Source organism: Schistocerca nitens, chromosome 1 (assembly GCF_023898315.1).
Source record: "Schistocerca nitens isolate TAMUIC-IGC-003100 chromosome 1, iqSchNite1.1, whole genome shotgun sequence".
Lineage (NCBI taxonomy): Eukaryota > Metazoa > Arthropoda > Insecta > Orthoptera > Acrididae > Schistocerca > Schistocerca nitens.
Window position 1 is genome coordinate 1,190,687,806 of NC_064614.1, and position 5,794 is coordinate 1,190,693,599.

The following is a 5,794-nucleotide window of genomic DNA, read 5'->3' on the forward strand; positions in this document are numbered from 1 at the left end:
AGATGCTGTTAAGAAAGGGACAAATAAGCGCTGCTGGATGACGACTTAGAAATAATACGTGACCCTGCCACTCTGTGGCACATTAAGATTGCACACCAAGTATTTTGGGAACTATACCGGACACCGCACAAAATTTTAAGACACGAACAACCTGTGTCCCGCATCTCTGACATACTGGGGGCTCTTCCCGACGTAAGAGGAAGCCGTGTGTCAATGAACATTGTCCCACTCTAAGCCAAGAAGTCCTACACTTGTTGCAGCATCCGATCTGGTGGGTACATCTGTCCAATAGCGAGAAGGGCACTTTGAGAATCAGAGCAGATGATAAATTTTTTGTCACGGCTCCGTCTCATTTGCTCCATTGCCCTCAGGATAGCAAACATTTCCGCGTAATAACTGAAAACTGCTCTGGGAGCCCTATCCTGAGGATAGCGTCGTGGAACACGACCGAACAACCGAAAACATCTCCCTGCTTAGAACCATCCGTGTAGACGGTAATAACATCTGGGTGGAAGTTTTCAGTCTATTACGCGGAATTGTTTGCTATCCTGAGGGCAATGGAGCAGATGAGACGGCGCCGTGACAAAAAATTTACAATCTGCCCCGATTCTCAAAGTGTCCTTCTCGCTGTTGGACAGTTGCCGAATATTTCCTGTATAAAATGCAGTAGAGCATTATCCGTATGAGGTGTCGCGCCGTCTTGTACAAACCACTGCGTGTTAATTGGAAGAAGACGTGACGCAAAGTCATTTTCCAACATTGTGTTGTATCGGTCGGCATTGACAGCTGCATTCAAAAACATTGGTCCTATTAGGCCATGACTCACACTATCACCTTTCCTCCATGCGTCGTTTTTTCATGAGAGTAAACATTTCTGCGATATTTCTCTACTCCAAAATCGAACATTTTATTTGTTTACTTTTCTTCATCTGAGAACAAAATGTTAAACATTATTTCTTATTTTCATTCGGCCCATAATGAATACTCCAGTTTTCTGTGTTTTTTTCTGCTGAGTCAACTTCTGTAATAGTCTTTTTGTAGGCAAGAACCTGAGATGATTCTGCCAAATTATTGGTACAGAACGACTAGATACCTCCATCCCCCTTGCTTTGCGCCGGGATTACTTGTTTCGACTTCATTGGAAGGTGGCCCGTAGCGCTGTAATGTTTTCCGGAGAACGAACAATCAGTGCCCGAGGTCGCTCCCGTTCCAACAAACAGCCTTCTTCTTCAAACTTTCTCACTAATCGGGGAATTGTGTTCCTTGATGGATCCCAACGGATGTTAAATATTGCCCTAAATCTACCTTACTTTAATGTGACACTTTTCAATTAAGCGTAAAGGAGGACTGCCCTAACACGCTATTCAAGAGATACACTTCATGCTCGGCCGTGCGAAATGCTAACTGCGAAACAAGCGACTGGATAAATTGCAGCAGGGCTATCTCTTTAGAAATTTGCATGAAACAAAACACTTTTAAGCGAAATTTGAATGAAATGTAACGAGAGGTACAATTTTTAGTCAGTGTTAAAATGTATCAGCAATTCGTGCGTCATCCTGTACCTATTGTGAAATACTACCGAGTAACTGGCCAGCGAAGTGAGCGATGGAAAATTTTGTAAACCCTAGACGAGACAACCGCGGCACAGCGGAGTAACCACACCAAATGTGCCCAGTGGCTGTCTCGGCGGGTCGAGAAAGCGGATCGCCCTTACATCATCGCTGCTTCGGGACTTAGCAACCTACTTAGGGCTAACTCGGTGTGGGTTCCGCAACACGATTCTATCGCAGAAAATTGGTGTATGTTGCTTGCTTTCATGTAATAGCTCCGTGGCTCCGTGGAAGGATTCCTACCAGGTGCGAACAGTTTGTGTAAGGACGACGTAAGACTCTCTGTAGATAGTTTGTGGGTCCGTAAGAGGGTACACACCAGTGTCGGCAGTTCTAAAGTTCCCTCCAGTTAACAGAAACTCTATCTATATTACCCTAACCTTTGGTACGATCGCAGTTGTGTCACATAATAGCTGTGCGACTTTAAAATTTCCAAATCCTGTCATAGTCTACTCATTAACAGGTATAATCTTATGTTAAAGGTTTAACGCAGTTAGTCAACTGTTAGAGCTAGAAATTGCATATATGTGTCGAGGAAATGTATCTCACGGCGCACAAATTACCCGGACTTGCGTCAAGCAGTATTCGTGGAGAGCACGTAGCGATTTCACACAAACATTACCCACAATTGCGATACATACCAAGACTGCAAATTAGTTTATACATGTCAGACAAGCAGAAACTTTAATACCAGATGAACAGAACACGGAAAAGCATTAAAAAGTAAAGGCTTTCATTCTGCATTTTCTGAGCAGCTTGTGGACATGAAACACAGTCCAACAAACATCAACACTGACTTGAAAATTCTCAAACGCAGCAACAGCTCCCCACACAAACCAATAATTCAAGAAAACTGTAAAATACAAAAAGCCCTAAATGAAAGAAAACAAGTAATAAATAGATACACAAATAAAATAAAAAACATACAAATATAAAGTATAAAAATAAAAAATATAAAAATAAATAAAGTAATAATTAAATAAATACATCTCACACCAATTCACACAACCCCGCGCACACACACACGCACACACATACACACACACACACACACACACACACACACACACACACACACACAAACACAAACACAATCACACACACACATACACAACATGATAGAAAAACTCTACAAAGATTGAAAACTCCTGCCCAGAAAGAATTTAAACTGTTCGGCTGACCACTTTCCTGTTTCTGTTGTTTGTAAACAGCGACACGAAAAGTTACTTAGTGCAGGCCTTTGGGGAAGAAAAAAAAACACACACACACACACACACACACACACAAATCTTTCACACTGTATTATATCAGTTAATGGCAGGCACAATAATAGCATGTCCAGTCGTAAATTTTCGAAGTAAATAACATTCTCACATTAAGTTCTATATCACTGCAGATGGCGAACTGTGAAACGAAACGACTGCATTAAATTACATAAAATCCAGGAAATCCACAGCATGTGGTAACAAGCCATGCATACAAAATTTTGTCTGATTTTCAAACACGTAAATACTGTGATTAAAAAGTCAACTTTATATGTGTACTAGTAGCAAAAAGCATTTTTCCTGTGAATCATCTCACCTGGCCACTGCATATGTATCATGGTCTCGCATACACAAAGTTATATCTCGACTAGAAATCATTTTAAGTAGCACGAAAAAACAGTGAAAGAGCGCTCGTAGGTTGTAGTTTTTTATATTTTTGCGTTTTCCTTCTAGTCTGTTATATAGACACTCATACACGCCACCGTAATAAAAAAATTTACGCCTGGTGTATCAGAAAGGTGGTAATGTTCTTGTGTTGAATATGGCTGTATAAGAACTTGTTTTACTCTCAAAGGAGAATGCACTTCGCCTTTCTACGAAGGATGGTATGGTATTGGATGCGGCGAACACGTTTACATTGTCGCTGCGGTTTTGGAAGTGTGATTTGGTATGTAGATTTCGTGACATCAAAGTTTCTCCAGGGGACGAAATAAGGTTCCGATAATGGCTGTTGTAATGTATTGCAGGTCAAACGTAGTATGAATATAAAATTTGGAAAGTGAGACAGTAAATGATCTGTGAAACATGTAGAGGAGACTGAGCTCTATGAATTTCGGGAGAGCGACGATTATGTAATGACAGAGGCTGTTCGATCGCAACCGAAGGCTAGTAAAGATTGTAGATCGATGTTGACTGACGTATTTCAAGGAAAGAGAACGCCAAGGTTAGGGGTTACGGCCTAAATGAAAACTTAAGTGTTTATTTTAAAGGAAAAATCTAAAACCATTAGAAGAGAGTCCAACGGTAGTGGTGTAACACGAACCGGCTCAATTGTAAAGGACAGAATACGTGGTTCTGAGGCGAAGTATTTATTATCCGTGACATTGATCTAGTAGCATTTTATCCTAGAATCTTTGGTAACCTAATAGTAGTGAAAAGAGGTGTTTGTATCACCGGAAGGCAAAGCCATTATATCCGCTAGAGGACAAGGACTTCTGGAGTGAAATCATCAGCCATGGGTCAACTTCGTCCTTGTGGTGACTAAGGCGAAGGCCGGAAAACTATCCTTTACCTCGGGTAGCGGCTCACAATCTTTCTAAAGTCCAACGCCGTAGACGTTAATATACAAATTACTCTCGACAAACGCTTCTGTTCTTCACGGTCTTTTATTTTTATTATTGAATTATTATTTTATTCTATTTTTATTATTGTACTGAATTGTATTGTATACTTTTATTATTGTGCATATTTTATTATTTTTATTATTCTATTTATTATTGTATTTTATTATTGCACAAAAATGTATTGTACTGTTGTACATCATTATCGTATTATTGTATTGCACTGTATTGTATTATTGTAAGTCCCGTACATTGTGAGCGATTATGCTGACAGCAAAGTAGAGACACGTTATGATAGCGTAGCGATAAGTGTGCTCGTCAGTCTGGGACCATTACGAAATCTGATTAGCAGTAGACACAGAACAGCGCATTTTGCCAAGATCTTGTTTAGCAAGGTCTGGGGGGGTTGCGGAGATGCTCATCAGACTCGAATCACAGACTTTACGAGAGAGACATTGTGCGTCACGGAAAGGTTTGCAGATAAAAATCTGACAGTCTGCTTCCTAAGTTTCATCCTCGAACAGGAAGTGTGAAGGTAAGAGAGAAGGTGGGGTGTAATGACAGTAGTAGTACCGGCAGTAGACTCCGCTGGCGTGTGTGGTATAAACGTAGTTGTAGTAGGCTGGGCAACGGCCTTGCCGCAGTGGATACACCGGTTCCCGTGAGATCACCGAAGTTAAGCGCTGTCGGGCGTGGCCGGCACTTGGATGGGCGACCGTCCGGGCCGCCATGCGCTGTTGCCATTTTTCGGGGTGCACTCAGCCTCATGATGCCGATTGAGGAGCTACTCGACGGAATAGTAGCGGCTCCGATCAAAGAAAACCATCGTAACGAACGGGAGAGCGGTGCGCTCACCACATGTCCCTTCTATCCGCGTCCTCGGTGGAGGATGACACGGCGGTCGGATGTTCCCGATGAGCCATTTGTGGCCTGAAGACTGAGTGCTTTTGTAGTAGGCTGGGGAGACATGTATACGAAATACAGGGTGATTCAAAAAGAATACCACAACTTTAAAAATGTGTATTTAATGAAAGAAACATAATATAACCTTCTGTTATACATCATTACAAAGAGTATTTAAAAAGGTTTTTTTTTTCACTCAAAAACAAGTTCAGAGATGTTCAATATGGCCCCCTCCAGACACACGAGCAATATCAACCCGATACTCCAACTCGTTCCACACTCTCTGTAGCATATCAGGCGTAACAGTTTGGATAGCTGCTGTTATTTCTCGTTTCAAATCATCAATGGTGGCTGGGAGAGATGGCCGAAACACCATATCCTTAACATACCCCCATAAGAAAAAATCGCAGGGGGTAAGATCAGGGCTTCTTGGAGGCCAGTGATGAAGTGCTCTGTCACGGGCTGCCTGGCGGCCGATCCATCGCCTCGGGTAGTTGACGTTCAGGTAGACGATAAGGTTTCATAACTAACCTTTTTCGTAGGACTCTCCATACAGTTGATTGTGGAATTTGCAGCTCTCTGCTAGCTCTGCGAGTCGATTTTCCTGGGCTGCGAACAAATGCTTGCTGGATGCGTGCTACATTTTCATCACTCGTTCTCGGCCGTCCAGAACTTT

At 42.0% G+C, this 5,794-nt stretch overlaps 1 pseudogene; it reads left to right on the top strand.

Moving 5' to 3' along the window:
* Positions 1–4,840: 4,840 nt before the first annotated feature.
* LOC126210330 (5S ribosomal RNA) lies at positions 4,841–4,958 on the top strand (annotated as a pseudogene).
* Positions 4,959–5,794: the final 836 nt, after the last annotated feature.